This window comes from Penaeus chinensis, chromosome 5 (assembly GCF_019202785.1).
Source record: "Penaeus chinensis breed Huanghai No. 1 chromosome 5, ASM1920278v2, whole genome shotgun sequence".
NCBI classification, from domain to species: Eukaryota; Metazoa; Arthropoda; class Malacostraca; order Decapoda; family Penaeidae; genus Penaeus; species Penaeus chinensis.
Genome location: NC_061823.1, coordinates 24532906 through 24547905, shown reverse-complemented (window position 1 = coordinate 24547905; position 15000 = coordinate 24532906). Strand labels below are relative to the sequence as shown.

At 38.5% G+C, this 15000-nt stretch overlaps 1 protein-coding gene and 1 pseudogene across 9 annotated transcripts in view; one reads left to right on the top strand and one right to left on the bottom strand.

The window, feature by feature from the left end:
* LOC125025997 overlaps window positions 1-12368 on the bottom strand; it is a 25008-nt gene extending 12640 nt beyond the window's left edge. For 3 of the 9 annotated variants that reach the window (XR_007114919.1, XR_007114920.1, XM_047614360.1), the window contains exon 1: window positions 8438-8923. The gene's annotated coding sequence lies outside the window, so the exon portion shown is untranslated. The other 6 variants (XM_047614363.1, XM_047614366.1, XM_047614365.1 and 3 more) reach the window with 6 other exon arrangements.
* Window positions 12369-12419: 51 nt separating this feature from the next.
* Window positions 12420-15000, top strand: part of LOC125025995 — a 25675-nt pseudogene continuing 23094 nt past the window's right edge.

Genomic DNA, 15000 nt, shown 5'->3' with positions numbered 1-15000 from the left:
AAAGGGGGGGGGGAGAGTATATGTGTGTGTGTGTGTGTGTGTGTGTGTGTGTGTGTGTGTGTGAGTGTGTGTGTGTGTGTGTGTGTTCGTACCTAAATATACATATATATATGTATATATGTATATATATAAGTTGCCTTTAGTTTACTATTATGCTAAATATCCATCTCCTTTATAATAATTCCTTTCCTTGTTAATATTTCTAACATTTCCATTTGCCCTATCTTTTCTCCAAATATTGTAGTCAGAGTCTTAATGTTACATCGTCTACGGAGGGATCCAGTTTGGATTCATTGATGCATATTACATCTGGTTTATTATTTTCAATAATTGCATCTAGTTCTAGGAACTTCGAACATAAACCATCTATATTTGTATAAACGAATTCTTTATAATCTTTCGGTATTCTTTTTGGCTGCAAGGCTAATGATTGTCTGTCTCCACATGTTTGCTTCGATATTGAACTTGTTTTGCTTTGAAACGTCTCATCCTCTAAATAAGCAAGTTTTTTCTTCTTCTACAGTCCTTCATTCGTTTTTGTTTTTTACCTCTTCCATTTTTTTTTTTTTTTTCTGCAGTATTTCTCTGTCATCTTTGGGCAGATGCTCTCTTATCTAGATTTTCTTATATTCTTCGTGTGTAGGTCAATTCTAACTGCTGCTTAGCTTCATTTTCCTGGCCTGAATGGTTACCCATAAAACAAACAAAAACAGAGCTATACTCACGGCAGGTGTCTCTATGCGCGAAAACACTTACTATGCAGTATTCGAGGTCACTTCTCGCCTCCCTCTCCTTCGCTCTCACATCCCGGCTCACAAAGCCTCACTATCTTTTTCAATTTGTTCACTTATTCGTACACTTTTCAACCCAAATTATTCTTTCAACATAAACCGTACACATTTACAGAACCCATGGCTAGCAGTCTTAGACTACCCATTGCCTAATCTTCTTCGTATTGAACATGTAAGAGCTGTACTTCACTGGTGCGATGCACTGTGTATGTGTGCACGTGTGCGTGTGCGTGTGCGTGTGCGTGTGCGTGTGCGTGTGTGTGTGTGTGTGTGTGTGTGTATGTGATTATTTAAATATATAATATATATATATGATCTATATAAAAATATATATATATATTATATATAATATATATAAAAAATATATGTATGATATATATAATTTATATATATATATATATATATAGAGAGAGAGAGAGAGAGAGAGAATGTTTGTGAATTGTGCGATCAGCAGAGGATATTGCAAAGAAAAACCGACGGTATCTATTGTCCTAATTTCCATAGCTTTTTTCTACGCATTTTAATAGGCTATCATCTAGCGTAGCGATCGATTAAAACTATATTGTGTTTTCTTTATTTACTTTAAGAACAATGTTAATATCGAGTAAAGTGCCTCCAGGTTAGTACACTGGTAACGTGTCGGCCTCTCATCCGAGGGGTCTGAGGTTCGCGCCCAGCCCCAGGCGCGAGAAGTTGCAATTATCGCCTGGAGGTTACTGCTGTGGCTGGGCACCACGGCGGGTAAGGACTAAGCTCATCCGAGTCAGCTCCAGCTAACACACGTTAGCGAGACGGCAGTAGTCGACACAGGCAGGGCTCCCCTCATGGGCATAGCCCGGGCGAGGCTCAGCTTCGCATATCTGACTTATCCTTATCGGGTAAAGTCTCAAATCACGAAAATATTCCTTCCTCTTGACTCGGATATATTAATATTCTTCATTTTTATTCTTCATAAAACCCTTGCTTAAGCTCAGGTTTATAGCTACGGAAAAACATCCAGAGCCCTCCGAAGTACGTTACTGATTGACTTTTTTCCAAATAGCAGACGAATTTCCCTAGAACTACAGCCTAACCTTTGTCCTTCAGTTTAGCTACATTGTACAAAAGGGACACTACTTTGTTTAGCCTTGTCATAAAGTAGTCAATACCATAGAGAAATTCTCGCAGAGGATCTTCAGCCTACAAGAACAAGCCGTTTTTGTACATGTCATCCCATAATTTATATAAGACAGGTAGACGATTTTTGAATTGTCATAAGAAAATGTTTCAGGAGGCATAAAAACTGAAGGAGAAATAAAAAAAAGAGACGAGACATGCATCAAAATGGAAAAGATGCAAAGTCGGACAGGAAACGAAGATGAAGAGAGAAGATTCAACAAGCAAACTCAAGTTACGTCAACACAACCAGACACGAAAAGATGATTATAAAACCATATTAAATATCACTTTGCCAATACAATTTATCTTTATTTAGTGCTCACAATTTCTTACACTGTAGTTACACTGATATATCTTGTCGCACAGAGAGACCCCTTGCTTCTACTGGGTATCATTCGAACCGCAAAACGTTTCAAGAAAAAAAGATAAGTGTGTTCTCTTCTGATAAATATTTTTAGCATTGTTAGATATTTTACTTATCTAACATAACTATTGCTTATATTACTCTCACAATTATGTATATATACATATATACACAGTATTTATATATATGTGTGTGTGTATACATTCTGTATATAAATATATATACATAAATATAAATATACATGTATATACATACATATATATATACTGTATATACATATATCTACACATACATTATATATACATATTGTATATATATATATATATATATATATATATATATATATATATATATACTGTATATACATATATATTTACATACACCGTATACTCATACATATATATATATATACTGTATATAAATATATATCATATATATACATATACAGTATTTATACATATATATATATATATACTGTATTTACATATACTGTACACACACACACACACACACACACACACACACACACACACACACACACACACACACACACACACACACACACACACTGCAAGACCCATTTCACACATGGCTCATTTCAACAAACACCTAGCCTATCCCCACGGAGGCCCGCTAATGTATCTTGTGTGTCGACATAACCCTTATAGCTAAAGGACTCCCTTGGGACCTCTCGTAGCAGACCCATTCTCTTATTCTACTATTGCCATACATATAACACTATTAAGTTATGAATATATATCTAATACAGTAACACTAATATCTACATACCAAACCTTTGTTCAACACGACAGCGGATGCGACATTCCTGGGCCGTCCGCCTCGTGACGTCGCCCCGTTTACACGATCACTTCCTTTCCTCCACACTTCCTAGTGTAATATTAGTGAACTAGTGTGGTGCGATATCCCCGCGTTATGCCACCAATGTAATGTAGTGAACTAGTGTGGGCTTATCCCAGTGCTATGCCACCAGTGTGATGTACTGTGGTGGTCTTATCTTTTTCTCTCTCTTGTATGGTACTCTTGAAGTGCAGTGAAAGATGTTGCTGCTTCTAAGTTTTATTAGCACGGGAGTGTGGTAGGTGGGATACAGAGGACAGGCAAGGCAGTGGCGCCCAGGGAAGGGCGGGCGACCAGCCCGGCCCGCTGTGGCGAGCGGTCTGTCTGAACTGCTCAGACATTTCTATGAACAAACTTCGTTTTGGAACATTTCATAATGGAAAACATAAAATAATTTGAATGAACATAAAAGTCCGATACATATGGTCACATGGTGGTTTCGTGGTGAAGGAACAAGGGTACCTTATATACAGTTGTATGTAAGAAGAGTTATGGTGTTTACAAGACGAAAAAGCTTCGTGATAAGGAGACAAATATTGCTGAGTATTCACAAAACATAAAGACATTTGAATATCAACAAAGATAGCGATAACATACTTAGTGATTCCGAATAAGTATTTTATAACGAACATTTTGAGTATAAACAACACATAGTTATACACAGAGACATTGGAATAATAGCATGGAAATTGTTCACGAGCAATAAGAGTTGAATTAGCGTGTTCTAAGGGCACTTTGTCTTCATGATAGGTGTAGGCCTGTTGGAGTCGGCTGAGGACAGTGGAATTACTGTGAGATAAGGAACACATGGCTTTTCTGGTACGTGAGACGAAAGAGATCACGAGAACAGGTCACTAAACCTAGTACATCGCAACCCTTGTGAATTCCTAGTTCAACCTGTATAAAGGAGGGTCGCCTGCGAGCGACAGACATACAGCCTACAGCACGCTAACCGGAATAAACCGCTACAAGCTATCGAGAAGACTGTTACACCTAACCACTACCCAATATTTCTGCATCGTGCCAAACGCGACTTGTCTGCACTCTACCGTTATTCGGCCTCGTTACACACACACACACACGTATATGTATATGTATATATATACATATACAGTATATAGACATATATACACTTTATATACATATATGTATACATATATATATGCATATATATAATGTGTATATGTGTGTGTGTGTGTGTGTGTGTGTGTGTGTGTGTGTGTGGTGTGTGTGTGTGTGTGTGTGTGTGTGTGGTGTGTGTGTGGTGTGTAGGGAGGGCCGATTTTGCGGTAGAGTGCAGACAGGGCGCGTCTGGCACGATGCAGAAATATTGGGTAGTGGTTAGGTGTAACAGTCTTCTCGATAGCTTGTGGGATACAGATCTTGGTAGTGGTAAAGGTGCGATAGACTTCTCGTTGGCTTGAAGTGGTTTATTATAGAGAGAGTATGGTACAACGAACAGAGGTTCAGTCCGGTTAGCGAGCTGGAGGCTGTCTGACTGTCGCTCGCAGGCGACCCTCCTTTATACAGGTTGAACTAATAATTCATAAGGGTTGCGATGTAGGAGTGATCGTGTAAACGGGGCGACGTCACGAGGCGGAAGGCCTGCGGATGTCGCATTCGCTGCCGTGTTGAGCGAAGATTTGATACGTAGGGATTAGTGTTACTGTAATAGATATGTGTTTATAAGTTAATAGTGTTATGTGTATGGCACAAGTAGGGTAAGGGAAGGTGTCTGCTACGGGTAGTCTCAAGGAGAAAACCTTAAGTTTACTTTAGTGGGCCTCTCTGTGAGAGATATGGTGTGTATTGAGACGTGGCATGGGGCTTACAGTGTGTGTGTGTGTGTGTGTGTGTGTGTGTGTGTGTGTGTGTGTGTGTGTGTGTGTGTGTGTGTGTGTGTGTGTGTGTGTGTGTGTGTGTAAACACATAAATACGTAAACGCACAGTCATTAGCACATTTCTTGTGCCTTAACAAGGAAATAGAGATAGCTACTGGCGTTAAGTAAATATATCTTGCTCATATCTCGTGGTCAACGATAGTATCCAACCTACTCAATAATGACTGACATATAAAATCCCACGTGCTTCAAATTGCTTTTTATGTTGACGCAACAACATCGCTGTTTTGTTGAGGGACAGTTCCCAGCAACACTTGCAGCCCCAATTGCCTATGGACTTTCGCAGTATGTGAACGGATAAGTGAACTGAATGTGCCCTGTTGTTTATCAGGTGACAGCTATTTTCAGTGTACCTGGAATCCCATCAGCTCAAAATGCCATCCAGTAAACATCAAGTTCGCCTGACATACGAAGTGGAACTTACTGACAAACCCTTGAGTAATAGAAAACCAGAGGGATGTATAACAAAATAAATTCATCGAATTAACGAATATGGAGGGTGTGACATAGTGAATAATAATAATGCAAAAGAGGAAAGTGACAAAGCAAAAGAAAAGGAAGGACCGGAAAAGAATGACGAAGCGAAAGGACGTAATGAAAATGAAGAGAGTGACAAAGAAGAAGAAAATGACCAAGAAGGAGAAAGTGAGAACGACGAAGAAAAATATAAACAAGGAGAAATGAAAGTAAGTCAGGTGAGTAACAAAAAGGGAGAGAGTAATAAAGAGGAAGGCATTAAAAAGGAAGTAGCGAGAATTGAAGGAAAAGAAGCAAAAGGGAGTGACACGGAGACTTTCTATGAGAATGGGGGATAGCACAAAACAGAAGATACAAAGGAAGATGAAGACAAAAACAAGAAAAAGGCGAGAAAAGGAAAGAAAAAGATAAACAATAAACATAAATGGATATGAAGATGAGAGCGAAACTGAAACAAGCGAGGAGGAAAATGAAGCAGGAAAGTCAAACCAAAATAACGAAGAAAAGTAACGGAAAAAAATACGTGAATACGAAGGAAGCGAAAATGAGGAAGAAAGCGAGACTGCAGCGAATCAAGTGAAAGCAAGGTAGAAGACGAGACAAGAGAATCAAGCCTAAATCATGAAGAAATAAAACAAAAGAATCGAGCAAAAGGGAGGAATAGGAGACAGAAGTGTCAAGCGAAAGGCTGGAAAACGAGACAGGAGAACCAAGCAAAAGTGAAGAAAACGAAACAAAAGAATCAAGTGAAAATCAGACAGAAGGTTCAGGCGAAAATGGGAAAGAAAATAAGACAGAAGAATCTGGTGAAATTCAGGAAAATGAAACAAGAATCAAGAGAAAGTTAGGAAGCGGATGAAGCTCAAGAAACAAGTGAAGAACGCGAGGCGAGAGCAACAAGCGGAAAAGGAGGAGCAAACGAAACAGAAGACACAAGAGAGGATGAGGAAAGCAAAAAGATAGATGTAAGCGAAAGTGAGGGAGAAAAAAAAACGAAAATTAAAATGAAAACAAAAGAGAAGAAACAAATGTAAGTAAAGAAAAGCAAGCAAAGCGAACAGAAGTTAGTAGAAATGAGAAAGAAAGGGGAAAAAATAAGCAAAAAATATACAAAAGGGAACCAAGAGAAAAACAAACAAGGGGAAGGAAAGAAGACAAAAATCAAGCAAAGAGAAAGAGACCGATGGCAAGCAAAGGAAAAGCACAGGAAAAAACAACAACAGACTAGATTTGCCTGACGAGGAGATTGACAACTTACCGCCACGTCAGACTCGAGAGGCCAAACCATCTAAAAAAAAAAATAAAAAAAAAAAAAAAACGCTGCATTCATGGCGAGTCAAACGAGAGAAAATCCTGGCTGGGAGGAGGGCATTCCGTGCGCCGAGTACCTGATCCACTGTAGCGAATATGAGTAAGTTTGTGTAACTGTTTTCTGTAAAAAATATATGTACATCTAGAGCTTTTTTGTGTGTATGTGTGTGTGTGTGTAAGAGCGACAGAGATACTTGCGTACCATACACGTGCTTATCGTAATCTGCAACGTCTACAGTAAAATGCTTACTATAGCTCCAAAGAGCAAGACCTCAATGACGGCATACCCAACGGAGCTCGGGATAGCCACGTTGACACTGACTGCAGTTCGTTAATTAATGGTCACATCGGAGAGTCATTCGTTTACAGTCGCCTGCCGTTGTTCTGGTTTCGTCACTTATGACACATTCTCGGCATGGAACTATTATGGCTTATTCTGCCGTTTGCGTGTACGTCGTAAACTCTTCATGATCTTCCACTTTAAAGGGATTCCATATTTCCACGTCCAATATCGATTACAGACATGATAGTAAATTACCCTCCCCCCCCCCCCCCCCCCCCACACACACACCAAAATAATAATAATAATAATGATAAATATATAAATAAACAAATAAATATAAATAATCAAATAAATAAATAATTTTTATTAATAATCTTGTATATACTTATCCTTGTTAAATCTGAATTGAATCATACTTTCTGTATCATTGATACGATATTTGATGTGAAGGAAAAAGAATGTGGAAATCTGCTGGTTTCTTAAAAGACAGAATTATCATGCTTTTTACGACATTCAGTAAGTTGGGAGTTTAATGTGGAATTGTGGAAAAATCTTGTATGAGGAATTCACCGTAGGAAACCTGTGTTGTATGGAATAATCTAAATCAGTAGTCTAGGCCTATAATCTGTTGACAACTTCTTACCTTATTTGCCTAATTAGATAATTTGACAGAATTATAAGAGGTAAAACTCGTTGATTATTATTTTTTTTTTTTTCTCATGGGATGTGTATGTTATGACAGTGTCGAGCAAAGGGCCCAGCTTCGCTCTTCACACACACACACACACACACACACACACACACACACACACACACACACACACGCGCGCGCGCACGTTTCCTATATAATGAGCGCCTATGCAGCATAATGTTTAAAATTAATTCAAATAATCAATTGTCTATGGTTTTGCAAAGTTATACAGTATTAATATAATAGATCATTTGTTAAGTCATAGGGATTGATGGGTTGAAATTAAGTATAGTTACTACCTTCTCTCGATAAAAACACATTAAACCATAAAGTTTTTAACATTAATTTTTTTTCTTTAGTTTGAGGTATGCTTGGATGAGCAAAATGATGGGACCTAAATTTTCTTTGATTTTTCTTTTGCCATTATTTTCCAAATGATTGATCATTTTCTTGTTCTGTATGGATTTATACATAATATACACCGGCAATACAAATTCTTACAGTATTTTTAAGGATGATATTCAGATTTTTAAACTGATCTGACAACACTGTTCACAGGTAGAACCAGCTCGTAAAGTATTAGTGAACAAAACTGATACTCACTGCTTTACTGATAGTAATTTGCAATTTATCACTCACTGATACCCGTTACTGTATTACAATAATCTGCATTACATTAACATGCACCGTGCCTTCTCAAAACATTGCTTGGTTGCAATCAAGCCTTCTCGCTCTGGATTAACTTTATCCAATATGTATCAGACACCAGCACATGTATCACGCAATAACTTTAGCAATAATTGTTCACCATTATATCATAAAAATATTTGTTAATAGTCATAAGAATGTGGTACATTTTGAGTAATATCATCGAAGCCGCTGTCAGTGAGTTCGATATATCTTTCTAATAATGCAAAATATATCACATCTTACTTTTCAGACTGAAATTTCTCACCATAGTTGTCATAACATTTTACTCTTCACTAACCACATACATGAAATCACTGCACTTCATAAACTGTATGTCATTTCAGTCTCCTTTACAACATAAATCGCAAGAAGTTGGTTTCCATCAACCGCCTCTCCCAACACACCAGACGAAACTGAAGCACTACCAGGTTTTCCCAAAAAATGAAGGTTGACTTCTAGTAATTTCCGTCGCCTTTGCTCATCCTCTCGAGCGCGCTGTCCGACAGGCTTCGATAAACAGCCGCTTCTTTTTGGTGATAGTCAAGGTTTATAGAAGTATAAAGACCTTGGTAACAATTACCTCAGAGTTGGACCGGCCGCACCATTTTGTTGCCAACGGTACCATTTCTGTTTCCCGGTATGTTACGTAGCTGATACCGGCTGTTTCAGGGAATTTAGGGTGACTAATACGACCTTGAGTTGTATGTATTTCGTTTTATTGTTGTGGTATAACCTGGAGATTACTATGGACATTATTTATCATATTATAATACAATTTAGCATACAAAATTGATTTGTACTTCGTTACCACTGTTATCATTTAATAATTCCAAGCAAGTGAAAATTACATAATAATTAGTCTTACATAACACTTCACTCACTTTTATGCACACAACAATTAAAGTCAAACTAAAATATACTCTTAAGCCAACAAACACACAATGTAAGCTAGGGAGCTCGAGGACAGTGAAATCACCGTCTGCTCACTGCAGGACCTCGCAGGACTACATCAAGACTAGGAAGTCCGGTTAATGCTTTCACATGGATTATGTCTGACCGTCCGTCTTCACCGTCAAAACGCCCCCCATATGAAGAAAAATGCCAGAAACAAACCCCCACACGGCTTTTGTACTATGCCATTTTCATTATATATATATATATATATAATATATATATATATATATATTATCATTATGGTTTATATTTTATCCAAGCCTGTGAGGATATTTAAAAAAAAACATTAGCTGAAAATGAAATATGTCGAAACCTCCCTGAAGGCGGTGTTACTACATAAATCTACGTGAAAGGTCTGTCTGTCAGTCTGTTTTTTTTTCTTTTTTTTCATGTTTCATCGATGGGTTTTTAGATTAGGTTGTTTCCATAAACATGCCCTTACAACACTTCCTTAATTTCCCCTCGTCGTAGCCATGGATATGTGAGAACCGAGACAGGTAGAATGGTCCCCAATAGGGCTATAAACACGTGCGCTTGCAGCTATCAAAGATCACGCAGATATAAAATGACAATAGTGATTACAAAGGCAAATAGTCACAAGGCAAGAACTTATTGCGTATAAAGCAAGACCATACTATGGTCTCGGTTCTAAATAAGACACTGTACTCAGAAGTTCGTGCACTACACACTCTCAACATGTCCATGCACGTCATGCACCAACTAGTATTTTACCGTGTGCTAATTGAAGTATAAAGTAAAAAGTTGTCCTATATATACGGACATTTACAATGCATTTATTGACAAAGATCCTTTTATATGTGCAGTCCTAGTTTAGGATTAATATATCAATATATTTTACAGTATGGTTTAGTTTGGTAATTTACAGTATTCATATACATATATCTTTGCGCCTCAAATAAAACTGCTTGGTATACTAAATAGAATAGTAGTTTCTGACATGCAGTACAATGTGTATGTGTATGTGTATATAATTATGTATGTATATGTGTTTGTGTGAATATATCTATTTATATACATATATATGTATATGTATATAATTATATATATACATATGTATATGTATATAATTATATATACATATATATATGATTTTATATATACATATGTATAAAATTTTATATATATTGCCTTTTTTCTTTATTTTGTATATCTATACATACATGTATATTTTTCTTTGCGTGTGTGTGTGTGTGTGTGTGTGTGTGTGTGTGTGTGTGTGTGTGTGTGTGTGTGTGTGTATGTGTGTGTGTGTGTGTGTGTGTGTGTGTGTGTGTGTGTGCGTGTGTGTGTGTGTGTGTGTGTGTGTGTGTGTGTGTGTGTGTGTGTGTGTGTGTGTGTGTGTAGGTGCGTGCGTGCGTGCGTGTGTGTGTGTGTGTGTGTCTGTGTGTGTGTGTGTGTGTGTGTGTGAGTGTGTGTGTGTGTGTGTGTGTGTGTGTGTGTGTGTGTAGGTGCGTGCGTGCGTGCGTGTGTGTGTGTGTGTGTCTGTGTGTTTGTGTGTGTGTGTGAGTGTGTGTGTGTGTGTTTGTGTGTGTGTGTGTTTGTGTGTGTGTGTGTGTGTGTGTGTGTGTGTGTGTGTGTGTGTGTGTGTGTGTGTGTGTGTGTGTGCGTGCGTGCGTGCGTGCGTGTTTGTGTTTGAGCGCGCGTGCGTTCGTGCGTGCGTGCGTTCGTGCGTGTGTGTGGCCTTACGAATAAATGTGCGTTAATGTATGTGTCTGTACCTGCAGTTTGACAGAAGTAGTTGAAAATTACTTAGAAGGCTGCCAAATGCAGATATCGGGATCTAAGGATAAGTCCGATATGCGAAGCTGAGGTTCGCCCGGGCTATGCCAATGAGGGGAGCCCAGCCTGTGTCGACTAATGTCGACTCACTAACGTGTGTCAGTTGGTGCAGACTCGGTGCAGACTCGGCTTTTGTCCTTACCCGCCGTGGTGCCCAGCCACAGCGGTAACCTCCAGGCGACAATTGCAACTTCTCGCGCCTGGGCGGGGCGCGAACCGCCGACCCCTCGGATGAGAAGCCGGCACGTTACCACTGTACTAGCCCGGAGGCTTATCGGGATCTCTGTAGGGATAGGAGTGATGCAGCTGGCCAGTGTTTACCTTGCAGGAGGGATGCCAATACAGCAGATTCCTTCATCTTTCCCTCTGCAGCATCTCTAACCCGGATTAGTCATCGTAGCAAACAGACAATTGCCTAGAACTGTAACGCTGGAATCAAATCTTAAAAAATGATATCGCGAGTTTACTACTGTAATCGACTTCGTAGACTCAGAATGTTTTGAAACACGTGCTTTGAATTCCACATAATCATTTAACTGCATGTAGGCCTCTATCTCGCTTACGGTTAACGGTCTATATGTTAACAGGTTTGACTGACATTAACAGTAAAGCACATCGCGTTTCGTTGACAACATCTTCCTCACAGCGTGTAGCCGACCACAAACAACGCATAAAACTGTATATGTAACGTTCCTTTCCTTGGCCTTAGTCTCTATTTATCCCTAATTTATGGTTAAATTGTTACTTAGCACTTGGTTGCCCAAAAGGGGCTGATTTTCATAGAATCATGTGTAATCTTGTGTAACTTTCATGTCATTTTATATAAACTTTTAAATAATAGTGTTATCCCTTACATTAATCTTCAATAACAAATGGTAACTACGCGGCATGTAAACTTTTTTCTTTTACAAAAGGGGTTCTCAAACTTTTTAACTGGTCGACCCAATGGGATTTAATTTTTTTACATCGACCCCAACCTTGTCAATGCGAAAATAACAATAATGATTACATCAATATGAGTAATAGTACCTGTTGTTGTTGTAGTTGTAGTAGCAGTAGTACTCTTAGTAGAAGTAGTACTAGTAGTACCAGTAGTACTGGTAATAGCAGTAACAAGAGTAGTAGTAATAGAAGTAGTAGTAGTTGTAGTAGTCTTAGTAGCAGTAGTAGTAATAGTAGTGGCAGTAGTGATAGTTGTAGTAGTAATAGAAGTAGTAGTTGAAGTAAAGTATGGTGAAAAGGAAACAGCAGCCATTCTGTCTACGACACACAACTTTCAACTTCAAGTCACCAAACTGAGAGCTGATCAACTAGTGGCTCTCCTGCATGCGAGAGAGGCAAGGGTGGGGGTAGTGGAAACGTTCGCTCGCTCTGTACGGGGCGCAGACAGGAACATATCCTGTACGAATAGTAGAGCTGCGAGAGGCAATGAGGTTGCTAAAGATTCCGAAATTTCCGAAGTTTTACTGCAATTTTGACCTATTGTCTGAATTTAAGGAATTATTGTTTTCTTCAATTCTAATTGTCTGATATTCTTCAGAGAGTTCCCGTGAATAGGGCTTACAATAAAACGTGACCAATCATACCCTATTCTATATCTGAAAGTACACAAAGCGACATATAAAAATATACATCGATTTCTCCTTGTCCGAGTTCTGACATCCTCCTGGAGAATTTTTTCTGCTTTCTTCATTCTTCTCTCCTCTGAATTCTGTGTCATCATTGCATGCTCATCCAGCATGGGTTCGGGCCGAATCAATTCAATTTGAAGTATGGGAAACAGAATATATATAGCAACCCCACTACCGTTTTAGGAATATTACATCGGAAATTGTCATGGACTACACCATACATAATGGTCGATGGAAAATAATATAACTTTTAAAATCACATAAATTTAACATTCGTAATTACATCTAGCGTAAGAGAAAAGTATGTGCTCACTTATTATAGGTTGAATTTTAAAACCTCGTTCTGCGGGGACGTCACCCATCCTGTGAAAAGGTTCATTTTAGGGATATAAATCTCTCTCTGATTCTTATTTATTTGCATTAGTGGTATTGTGATGATGATTTTGACATTTATTGTTATGATGCATGTATACTTGCTAATACCATTTTCAGCCATACTGAAATGCTATCGCACTGTTACAACACTTACATATCTTTGGTAAGGTGGACAGTTTCCCCTCAGGTCCCCTAATGCCACCTTGCTCTGGACGTCGCCAGGTGTTCCCTTTTGTGGTGTCACCCCCTCCCCCCCTTGACCACATGACCCCCATTCTGTGACGTCATTCGTGACACGTTGCCACTTTTTATCCATAACGTTTGGTTCTGTTCTCTAATCTTAGTAATGTTATCCTTATTATAAAACATCTTGTTCAATTCTATTTAATTGTAATATCTTGCTTTAATGGATTACTATCAGTTTGTTTTCATAAAAGAACGCTCATTTTACATTATTAAATAACTTTGGTAGTCTTCATTCATTGAAAATAAATTGCAATGCAGGGATAATGAACAACAATGATATACAGTACTAATTACATGCATAAACCGTGACAACAATAAGTATCAATGTTATATAAAAATGATAATTAAGGCAACTGTAACGAAGCCGACGAGCGCTCGTGTGCCGACTAAATCGCATCGGCCGAGTTGCGGAAATCTTGGGTAGCGGTGAAGGTGTAGCAGACTGATCGAGAGAATGGTAGAGCTGACTGGCAGAGATGCTGTCTGGTCAAGATGCTCTGGGCTGTCTATCTGTCGTTCGCAGGCGACCTTCTTTTATACAGATCTACATAGGAAATTGACAAAGAGTTGCAACGTACTAGGAAATGGACGAGAGAAGGTGTGTTCGCGTGAACAGAGCGACGTCACAAAGCGGAAGGACTGCGGATGTCACACACCTATTTCTTTTAGCCATTAACCATTAACCACTGAACAGAGGGCTTGGTATGTAGGAACTAGTGATATTGTATTAAGACATATGCATAATAGTGTCATATGTATGGCAATAGTAGAGGAGTAGTGTCGGCCAAGTCTGGCCACAAGTGAGGCCTGTTCAGAGGGTTATGCGAGAAACACTTGAGATCTATTAGGTAAGATAAACAACGAGCTATTTTGGGATGGTGCTGGTGGCATAGGCCTTACAGCAGTGTTCGTTGCAGTCATTAATAGTATCGACCGTATTCATAGTCAATACGTTTCGGGAAAGAAAGTGTTAAACCCGACTATCGTAATGTCAAATGTTGTTCACAGAAGTCGTATTTATGATTATCCTCATGAACTTTACTCACTGGGGAAATTTCAGAGTTACCAACATAAGCAAATAGCACTTTTCATTGTTGATAAATCACTTGGAATTGTAGAATCCTTATTTTAGACTCTAGACAACTCTCCTGCCAGAATGTTGTACTCATCTAACCTTAAGCTTACTGAATGAAGCCGATTTTTCTTTTTTTTTTTTTTTTTTTTGTGAATGTTAAATAGAAGTCAAAATTTCACTCCCAGCGGTTAGTAACAAAGTTAAGATAGTCCTGAAACACGTGTGTGTGTGTGTGTGTGTGTGTGTGTGTGTGTGTGTGTGTGTGTTTCACATATGTATTTATATACATAGCCTACATATACACGTTCATATATATTTATATATATAGAGAAAGATAGATAGATATACATATATGTACATATATATGTATATATATACATATTTATATATACATA